The following is an 11529-nucleotide window of genomic DNA, read 5'->3' as shown; positions in this document are numbered from 1 at the left end:
ACTAATGATTTAGAACAAATTCCTGGAACACCGACTCAAGAAAAAAGTATTTCTAACTGTGTTTTAAACAGTTCTATTAGTCCTATTGAATATTTGGAAAAAAATGCTCTGTGTAGTAGAACAAACTATCTTGAAAAGTACGAGACAACTATCGAAAAATGCTCTGAATCTAGATCTGACAAGGAAATTATGATGGCTGGAGTCACCTATAACAATCTGAGAAAACATTCAAAACCAAAAATTGGGCAGCAGTTTACTTGGCAATTTCACCCTGATATTTGCAAGCTCTATCCGACGGATATTGAATTATGTCAAATTCTTTTTGATATCCTTGAAAATAATATAGCATTAAAATTTTCAACTGACAAAGTGGTTAATTTCTACCTTGGCGGCTTGGATTATTGTGAAATCAATTAAAGGGACACAAGAAAGAATGGGCATTAGTTATACTGTAGCCCAAATGAGTGATTTCAGAGGTATTTGCGTTGTCTAAGGGCACTAGCTCAACATTTTCCTGTCTTGACCTGTTTCATTAATAGCGTATATAAGGCAGTATCAAAATCTAAGATTATACAACATAGTAATCTACTAAAAGTCGAGGGCTCGTACAAGGAACTAAGTCATTATATAGAAGAAGTGTCAAGTAGACTCTGTCGTAATAATAGTCAAGACTTTATCTACGGTGATAGCAATTTTAGAGTTTCTGTGGATGAAAATACAATAATAAAATTATTTGGTGAGAGCCTTCATAAGGTAGCTAACATCAGGGATGTATACCCCACAATGCATTGTGACAGTTGCGAGCAGATAAAGACAAAATACCAATTGAAGAGTCTAAGAAATAAGAAAGGTTTTGATGTAATGATGGCCACGATTTTAGAACACCTACAACAGGACATACCCAAAGATGACAGAGAACAGCTAATTCATTGTACAGGTTGGAAAGAGGATGTCATAGATTCATTCTCTGTCTGTGAATACTTTGCTGGGAAAATGTTGAAGTCATGTTTATTATGAGGCATGAGGCAATGTTGTCTGTTGTATAGACAGACCGTCTATCTGGCTAGTAAATATCCAAGTGCCAGAGCAAGCAGGTCACTATCAAGTTATGGGCTCCCATTAGTAAAGATAGGGTTGTTAAATTTCTGATTGTAACAAGCAGAAAATTATCAAGTTATTAATACGCTGCAGCTCCCGTTATTAAAAAAAAAAATTCTAGGTGCTGCCGTTATTTTTAAAATTTCGTACATTTTAGAGCTGCACTTTGTCAAAACTTTAATTTTACCGTGGGCACCCAAACATGAAACAGAATGTTAATTTTAAACGAATTTCTCAGGCCTACGTCTTACATCCCTGTTGAAAATCTTTGAACTTGGTGAATTTATATAGCATTTATATAAATTTTTATTTACTTTGTTTCCATTTCAGATGCCACCTGCCCACCTTTCCACCAGCCCACCTCTCTACCTGTCCGTAGTCTATTTGCTAGTTATTTTCATGATTTGAGTTATAGAAGACGTCAGTTAAACACAATCACTGGAAATAATAGCATAGACTACTTGGAACTACTAAAATTCACTGGACACAATCACTGGATATAATAGCATAGACTACTTAGAACTACCGAAATTCACGGCAAAATATTTAAAATTCGCTTCACAAAAACAAGAATCAGCTCCACCTATACTTTTTGTAGACCTTTCTTTAGTAAATATATTAACATTTTGGAAAATTGTATGCGAATGACTTATGGGCTATAGAGACAATTAAGAAATTTAAAGGTTTTTAGGCTGAGTTTTTGTTTTGAGGCTTTTTTTTAATATATTTTTTATCGAAGATTTGTAGACATACCACCTCACTCGATATAGTTGTTGATTGCAAGTGTCCAAGCAAAGTGTCTTATTTGGGCGATCCGGTTTTAGAAGTTAATATAGCCTAAAATAGGCAAAGATTGTTTTTTGTATCAACTTTAAACTTCTATTCCTAAGTCCCTGGAACTGGGAACCCAAACACAATTGCTAGTTAAAAAAACATCTGTTCCCCCAATAAAGGCCAAATTTTTCTTCCGAGCGACTTGGAACAACTTACCAAAGCAATTTCTTGGACTAAGGGGGCCTTAGTGTACAAACAAATGATTCAGCGACAAGGGTCATCTAAAAATCCTAGTTTTGACTGGTTTGAAACTTGTTATTGAAATTCCTTGTTACGAAGATTATTTTAAAACTTTGAATTGCTTCGTCAATAACGTTATTAAATCTTCATGCTCCTGTATTTTAACATTGTTATTTAAGGGAAGGGGGTCAAAAGCTTTTGGATAATATCAAATACCAACGAAACTAGTAATTCTATCCAAGACACAAAAAACTGAATCTACATTTGAACTAAATCAAACAAGTAAAGTATACCGATATGAAATTTTCGTACAGAATTCTTGATTCCATTCAGTTATAATAAAGAACGACCTCTTTCCTATACTAAATTTTATAGGCCGCTTAACTATAGCATAGGCTAGTACAGTTATTATATTTAAGGTCAATATATTAAAATTTTCCATTAAAAGACGGTCATTGGAACAAAAACCCATTACATACATTTGATTTAGTTAGCTACTTGATTGTTTGAGGCTTGTCTCTTACTATTTCAAAGAAGAAAAAGCCGTAGGCTTTTTTCCGGGTTGCAGCGGTAGCTAGCAACTTAGTAAGAGACGATCACGTCCAATGTTAAGAAATATAAAAACCCATAGTTCCTAACAGAGGAGTCAGATCAAATTAAAAAGTACACCATTAGAACCGCCTTGTCCGAAACCCCTGTATAAGAAACTTTCTGTCCCTAGGCTTGAACAGCAAGGGAAATATATTGGCATGAAAATCAAGAAAATTGACTTTAACCACGTTATTCTCCCCAAACGGGATATTTTTTTCTTTTTTCTTTTTTCTTTTTCTTTTCCACAGATAGCTTGGCACTGGAACATCTCAGAGGGTTGTTCAATAGCTCATTTTAAAGGAAATTAATTGGGTTAAAAACCTTTTGTAACTAAAATAAATTATTTCTAAAAGAGAATAAATTTTTCCACCAAAAACTGCATTTTTGATGTCTTTTCACACTGCAGTCTTTCAAACATAATCGTATACCAGCGGTAAGATTTGAACCCACTCCTCCGAAGAGACTGGTGGCTAACACCAGTGTCTTGGACCACTCGGCCAGGCTGCCTCTCATAAATAAATATATATGTGAATTTGGGTTGCAGCAGTAGCTAGCAACCTAGTAAGAGACGATCAGTCCCATGCTAAGAAATATAACAAAACTCCTAAAAATAGAGTAAGATCAAAACAAAAGTACATCATTAGAATTACCTTGTCTGAAACCCTACTAGATAAATAATGAATGTCGTAGCTTTATATTAGAGCTATGAAGTGAATAGAAAAACACGAAATTATATTGTTGTTTCTGATGACGTCATGAAATAATATCATTGCGCCTTGACGTCAACAATAAAATCATTACGCTGTGACGTCATAATTACTATATAGGAAGCGTCAGAACTGTAAATTTTCACATTCATAATTACATAATGGTTTCAGTCAAGCAAGCTGCACGCAAATTGAAAAAACAGTACTACACAAACAACAGAGATAGTATCTTGAAAAGAGAAAAGCAAAGGTATTCAACCGACCATGCGCATCGAGAAGTAAAAATTGAGAGAGCAAAACAAAGGTATTCAACCGACCAGGCGTATCGAGAAGTAATAATTGAGAGAGCAAAACAAAGGTATTCAACCGACCAGGTGCATCGAGAAGTAAAAATTGAGAGAGCAAAACAAAGGTATTCAACCGACCAGGCGTATCGAGAAGTAATAATTGAGAGAGCAAAACAAAACAGCAAGATGTGTTATCACAATGATGAAGATTATAGACATGCAAAAATTGAGACAGCCAAACAAAAGATCAAGGAGAGTTATCACAATGATGAAGATTACCGCATCAAATATAAGAAAAACCAAAAGCAAAGGTATTCAACCGTCCAGGTGTATCGAGAAGTAAAAATTGAGACAGCAAAACAAAAGATCAAGGAGCGTTACTGGGGTGACAAAATCTATAATGAAAAAATTAAATTCTCTGCGAGGTTGTACCGAAGAACGCATAAGGAAAAAGCGAAAAATTACATTCAGAAATACAAGAAGATGGCAAAAATGCAGGCTGATCTTTGTAAATTGAGAAACATTTTACGCATGTTTTATCGCGATCACGAAAAGTATTCAAAATTACAGATTAAAGTTCTCTTTGAAAGAGCGGATGCTGTTGAAAAGTCGGCTAGAAATGCTTTGGCAAAGCTTCATAGTAATATCCAAAAGAAATGTTGTCAGTTTAACGAAAAGCTTCCAAGGTATGGATTGGCAACTGCGGAACAGTTTATAGATTCAATGGAAAATGTTCGACAACACAGTTGAATATACGGAGGCGTACTTCTTTGAAAATGCGTATATTAATTTTGGAAGGAGCAATTGCAGTTTATGTAGCAGCAATAAAAAAATATATACAAGCATACCTATCAACAGCGAAGGAAAAGCAATGTTTTTCAATTATGGCGAAAACGAGCCTGTTAGGGTTATTAGTATATGTGTTTGTAAGACTAATGATTTAGAACAAATTCCTGGAACACCGACTCAAGAAAAAAGCATTTCTAACTGTGTTTTAAACAGTTCGTTTAGTTCTACTGAATATTTGGCAAAAAATTCTCTGTGTAGTAGAACAAACTGTCCTGAAAAGTACGAGACAACTATTGAAAAATGCTCTAAAACTAGATCTGACAAGGAAATAATGATGGCTGAAGTCACCTATAACAATCTGAGTAATCATTCAAAACCCAAAATTGGGCAGCAGGTTACTTGGCAATGTCACCCTGATATCTGCAAGCTCTATCCGACGTATATTGAATTATGTCAAATTCTTTTTGATATCCTTGAAAATAATATAGCATTAAAATACAATAAAGAACGACACCTTGCCCATGTTAACTAAAACATAAATAGGGATTATGTAATTTCCAATAGTATCATGGCTGTAGAGATGGCTGAAACCTAGTTACAATAAAAAACGATCATTGGAATAACAAAAATTGCATACCTTTGGAATTAGCTAGCTACTTGATTATTTGAGACTCGTCTCTTACTATTTAAAAGAAGAAAAAGCCGTAGGCTTTTTCCTGTGTGTAATCAGTTTATTATCATAGGCAGCGCGCTAGCACTGCCTGAGTAAAGAATAACAAACCTAAATCACCTTTTAATACTACATGATTAAACTTAAGATAGATAAGATATCCCAAGGGTAATTTGGTTTACCATTTGTAACGGTAACTAGATTTTACAATAAAGAACGAACTCTTGCCTATATTAACTTGCATAGGCAACCGGGTTGCAGCGGTAGCTAGCAACCTAGTAAGAGACGATCACGTCCAATGTTAAGAAATATAAAAACCCATAGTTCGTAACAGAGGAGTCAGATCAAAACAAAAAGTACACCATTAGAACCGCCTTGTCCGAAACCTCTATAAAGGAAACTTACCGCCCTTTGGCTTGAATAACAAAGAAAATATATTGGCTTGAAAATCAAGCAAATTGACTTTTACCACGTTATTCTCCACAAACGGGATATTTTTTCTCTTTTCTTTCTTTTCCAGAGATAGCTTGGCACTTGAACATCGTAGAGAGTTGTTCAATAGCTCATTTTAAAGGAAATTAATTGAGTTAAAAACCTTTTGTAACTAAAATAAATTATTTCTAAAAGAGAATAAATTTTTCCACCAAAAACTGCATTTTCGATGTCTTTTCACACTCCAGTATTTCAAACATTATACCAGCGGTAAGATTTGAACCCACGCCTCCGAAGAGACTGGTGGCTAACACCAATGCCTTGGACCACTCGGCCAGGCTGCCTCTCATAAATAATATATATGTGAATCTGAATTGCAGCAGTAGCTAGCAACCTAGTAAGAGACGATCAGTCCAATGCTAAGAAATATAACAAAACTCCTAAAAATAGAGTCAGATCAAAACAAAAGTACATCATTAGAACTACCTTGTCTGAAATCCTACTAGATAAATAATGAATGTCGTCATAGTTTTATATTAGAGCTATGACGTGAATAGAAAAACACGATATTATGTTGTGGTTTCTGAAGACGTCATGAAATAATATCATTGCGCTATGACGTCAATAAAATCATTACGCCGTGACGTCATAATTACTATATAAGAAGCGTCAGAACTGTAAATGTTCTCGTTCATAATTACATAATTTACATTAAATACAATAAAGAACGAACTCTTGCCTATATTAACTTGCATAGGCAACCGGGTTGCAGCGGTAGCTAGCAACCTAGTAAGAGACGATCACGTATAGTGTACACACACACACAGCACGTATAATGTACTACAGTACTATACAGACAGCAGAGATAGTATCTTGAAAAGAGAAAAGCAAAGGTATTCAACCGACCAGGCGTATCGAGATGTGAAAATTGATAGTGACAAACAGCGTTATTATAATGATGTAGTTTATAGACATGCGAAAATTGAGACAGTCAAACAAAAGATCAAGGAGCGTTATCACAATGATGAAGATTACCGAATCAAATATAAGAAAAAAGAAAAGCAAAGGTATTCAACCGACCAGGTGTATCGAGAAGTAAAAATTTATAATAAAGAACGACCTCTTACCTATATTAATTTATATTCTTTATAAATTATATAAATTAATATTCTTATTAGCTTGTGTAAACTGCAAAAATATCCATGGTATCCGAGCAATAGTTTGAATATTTCAATACAAGCTAGAAAAATACCTTAAAATGTTAAAATTAGTTTTATTTTTGGTTAGGTTCTAACTACCCGATGTGGGATTGACTATGGTAGTTTCAGACCAAAAAATTCCATTTTTTAATATATCTTATTTTTCAGTTTAGAATCGCTAAAGTTATTATGTAAACTGCAAAAATATTTATGATATCTGAGCAATATTATAATAAAGAACGACCTTTTGCCTATACTAAATTTTATACGCCACTTAATTATAGTATAGGTTAGTAATTCATATAATAAAGAACGACACCTTGTCCATGTTAACTAAAACATAAATAGGGATTATGTAATTTCCAATAGTATCATGGCTGTAGAGATGGCTGAAACCTAGTTACAATAAGAAACGATCATTGGAATAACAAAAATTGAATACCTTTGGAATTAGCTAGCTACTTGATTATTTGAGACTCGTCTCTTACTATTTAAAAGAAGAAAAAGCCTTAGGCTTTTTCCTGTGTGTAATCAGTTTATTATCATAGGCAGCGCGCTAGCACTGCCTGAGTAAAGAACGATGTGGGCACAATGTGTTTTTTTTCCGGGTTGCAGCGATAGCTAGCAACCTAGTAAGAGACGATCACGTCCAATGTTAAGAAATATAAACACCCATAGTTCCTAACAAAGGAGTCAGATCAAAACAAAAAGTACACCATTAGAACCGCCTTGTCCGAAACCCCTGTGTAGAAAACTTTCTGTCCCTTGGCTTGAACAGCAAGGGAAGTATATTGGCTTGAAAATCAAGAAAATTGACTTTAACCACGTTGTTCTCCCCAAACGGGATATTTTTTCTCTTTTCTTTTTTTTTCTTTTCCACAGATATCTTGGCACTGGAACATCGTAGAGGGTTGTTCAATAGCTCATTTTAAAGGAAATTAATTGGGTTAAAAATCTAGAGTAACTAAAATAAATTATTTCTAAAAGAGAATAAATTTTTCCACCAAAAACTGCATTTTTGATGTCTTTTCACACTGCAGTCTTTCAAACATAATCGTATACCAGCGGTAAGATTTGAACCCACGCCTCCGAAGAGACTGGTGGCTAACACCAGTGTCTTGGACCACTCGGCCAGGCTGCCTCTCATAAATAAATATATATGTGAATTTGGGTTGCAGCAGTAGCTAGCAACCTAGTAAGAGACGATCAGTCCCATGCTAAGAAATATAACAAAACTCCTAAAAATAGAGTAAGATCAAAACAAAAGTACATCATTAGAACTACCTTGTCTGAAACCCTAATAGATAAATAATGAATGTCGTAGCTTTATATTAGAGCTATGACGTGAATAGAAAAACACGAAATTATATTGTTGTTTCTGATGACGTCATGAAATAATATCATTGCGCCTTGACGTCAATAAAATCATTACGCTTTGACGTCATAATTACTACTTAAGAACGACACAGATGTAAATTCTCTCATTCTTGATTAGAATAATGATTAGATCGAAGAAAGCTATACGCAATTTGAAAAAACATTACTACACAAACAACAGATATAGTATCTTTAAAAGAGAAAAGCAAAGTTATTCAACCAACAAGGCGCATCGAGAATTAAAAATTGATAGAGAAAAACAAAGTTATTCAACCGACCAGGCGTATCGAGAAGTAATAATTGAGAGATCAAAACAAAGGTATTCAACCGACCAAGCGTATCGAGAAGTAATAATTGAGAGAGCAAAACAAAACAGCAAGATGTTAACAGTAAAGAACGATCTCTCTCCCATACTAACTGATATATGGCGGTTCCAGGTGTAGTTACATTAAGGACGATTATAGCTCATCATAAATGGTGTTTTCATTGAAGATTTTAAGCAGATGAAAGATCTTGGTTTACAAACAAATATTATTATTTAACTTTATAAAAATATTATAATTCTACTAATTCTTAAGCGTTTTCATAAGTAAGATACAAATGGATTAACAAATCCAGTGTTTTATTTCATATCCAAAAAACTGAATAAACATTACCAAGTAATGCTAAAAAAAATAATAAAACAACGTCAACTAAACAACGAACGAAATAAATAAAAATGTTTTCCATAAACTAAATTTTGCAGAGAAAAGTAGAGTCACATTCAAAAACCAAAACGAGTCGAAACAAGTCCATGATGATTTGAACTTGCAACAAACTGTATGAGATTAAACTGAATAATTACATCCAACATGAAGGAAACAGATACTGAAAGGAAGAAAACTGTATGAGATCAAACTGAAAAAATATATCCAACATGAAGGAAACAGATACTGGAAACAAACTGGAAGGAAAAAACTGTATGAGATTAAACTGAATAATTACATCCAACATGAAGGAAACAGATACTGGAAAGAATAAAAATTTATTAGATTAAACTTAAAAAATACATTCAACATGAAGGAAACAGATACTTGAAACAAACTGAAAGGAAAAAACTGTATGATATTAAACTGAAAAAATACATCCAACATGAAGGAAACAGATACTGGAAACAAAATGGAAGGAAAAAACTGTATGAGATTAATATAATAAAGAACGACCTCTTGCCTATGCTATATTTTATTGGCCACTTAACTATAATATAGGTCAGTAAGGTTTTACATAAGGGATCGATGTCATTCAAGAGGATCTAATGTAGTACTAATTAATAGAAGTTTTATTTAGACTTTATATCCGGGTTGCATCGGTAGCTAGCAACCTAGTAAGAGACGATCACGTCCAATGTTAAGAAATATAAAAACCCCTAACTCCTAAAAATTACATTAAAAGACAATCATTGGAATAACATTACATTAAAGAACGAACTTTCGTCCATAGTATTATTTTCTGAAAAATAAGGGTCCAACCGGATTCGAACCAGTGATCTATCGATCTGCAGTCAATTGCTCTACCTCTGAGCTACGAACCCTTGTTATTAAGAGAGAATTAAAGATGTTTACATGAATATTAGACATAAATCATATCCGAGTTGCAGCGGTAGCTAGCAACCTAGTAAGAGACGATCACCTCCAATGTTAAGAAATATAAAAACCCATAGCTCCTAAAAAGGGAGTCAGATCAAAACAAAAAGTATACCATTAGAACCACCTTGTCCGAAACCCCTGTATAGTAAACTTTCTGTCCCTTGACTTGAAGAGCAAGTGAAATATATTGGCTTAAAAATCAGGAAAAGTGGCAGCTACTACAACATTCTGCCTAAACAGGATATTTTTTTTCTCTTTTTTTCTTTGTTTCCAGAGATAGCTTGGCACTGGAACATCGTAGATGGTTGTTCAATGGCTCATTTTAAATGAAATTAATTGGGTTAAAAATCTATAGTAACTACAATAAATTATTTCTAAAAGAGAATAAATTTTTCCACCACAAACTGCATTTTTGATGTCTTTCCACACTGCAGTCTTTCAAACATAATACCAGCGGTAAAATTTGAACCCACGCCTCCGAAGAGACTAGTGGCTAACACCAGTGCCTTGGACCGCTCGGCCAGGCTGCCTCTCATAAATAAATATATATGTGAATTTGGGTTGCAGCAGTAGCTAGCAACCCAGTAAGAGACGATCAGTCCAATGCTAAGAAATATAATTACAATAAAGAACAACACCTAGCCCATGTTAACTGAAATATAAATAGGGATTATATAATTTTCATCAGTATCATGGCTGTAGAGATTGTAGGTTTTCTAAAATCGTGGCCATCATTACATCAAAACCTTTCTTGTTTGAAAGTTAAATTAAAGGATGAACTTTAGTCTATAGTAACTGGAATCTGCGTTGCAGTGGTAGCTAGCAACCTACTAAGAGACGATCACGACCCATAGTAAAAATGAAATGGTTACATTAAAATACAATCATTGGAATAAAGACCATTGCATACATTGGACTTAGATAGCTACTTGATTGTTTGAGGTTTGTCTCTTACTATTTCAAAGAAGAAATAGCCGTAGGCTTTTTCCTGTTTGTAATCAAGGTTTATCCGGGTTGCAGCGGTAGCTAACAACCTAGTAGTACACTATTACAACCACCTTGTCCAAAACTTCTATATAGCAAACTTACCGTCCTTTGGCTTGTCCGGATTGCAGCGGTAGCTAGCAACCTAGTAAGAGACGATCACGTCCAATGTTAAGAAATATAAAAACCCATATTTCCTAACAGAGGAGTCAGATCAAAAGAAATTACATTAAAAGACGATTATTGGAATGGCAAACCATTGTACACATTGATTGTTTTACAATAAAGAATGACACCTAGCCCATGTTAAATGAAACATAAATAGGGATTATGCAATTTCCATCAGTATCATGGCTTTAGAGATGGCTGAAACCTAGAAAAGAACAAACCATGACAGTAAAGAACATTTCATGTTAAAGATTGATCAATGATGTCAATCATAGTTTGTAGCCAGGTCGTCTCTTACTATTCCAATTAAGAAAAAGTCCTAGGCTTTTTCCTGTTTGTAATTTCACATCAAACAAAGTTATAATAAAGAACGACCTCTTGTCTATACTAATTTATATTAAAGTTTTGATTAGGAGGTAGCTAAACTGAGTATCTTTTTAATTTTCAATTTAAGAAATATTGCTTTAAATTTAATATATTAAAAATTCTCTCCGACAGGAAATCGAACCCCGGTCTTCCGCGTGACAGGCAGGGATACTTACCACTGCACTATCGGAGACTTATAATATATGTTACATATAAGTCATG

The 11529-nt window shown here is 34.1% G+C and overlaps 1 non-coding gene across 1 annotated transcript; it reads right to left on the bottom strand.

The window, feature by feature from the left end:
* Positions 1 to 9662: 9662 nt before the first annotated feature.
* On the bottom strand, positions 9663 to 9734 carry TRNAC-GCA (transfer RNA cysteine (anticodon GCA)). Its single transcript has one exon. It is a non-coding gene; the product is annotated as a tRNA-Cys (tRNA).
* Positions 9735 to 11529: the final 1795 nt, after the last annotated feature.

The sequence above is a fragment of the Artemia sp. Qi Xiang Cuo genome, chromosome 18 (genome assembly GCF_049724085.1).
Source record: "Artemia sp. Qi Xiang Cuo chromosome 18, ASM4972408v1, whole genome shotgun sequence".
NCBI lineage: Eukaryota > Metazoa > Arthropoda > Branchiopoda > Anostraca > Artemiidae > Artemia > Artemia sp. Qi Xiang Cuo.
The sequence above is the reverse complement of the archived record's forward strand: the minus strand, read 5'-3'. Positions and strand labels throughout refer to the sequence as shown.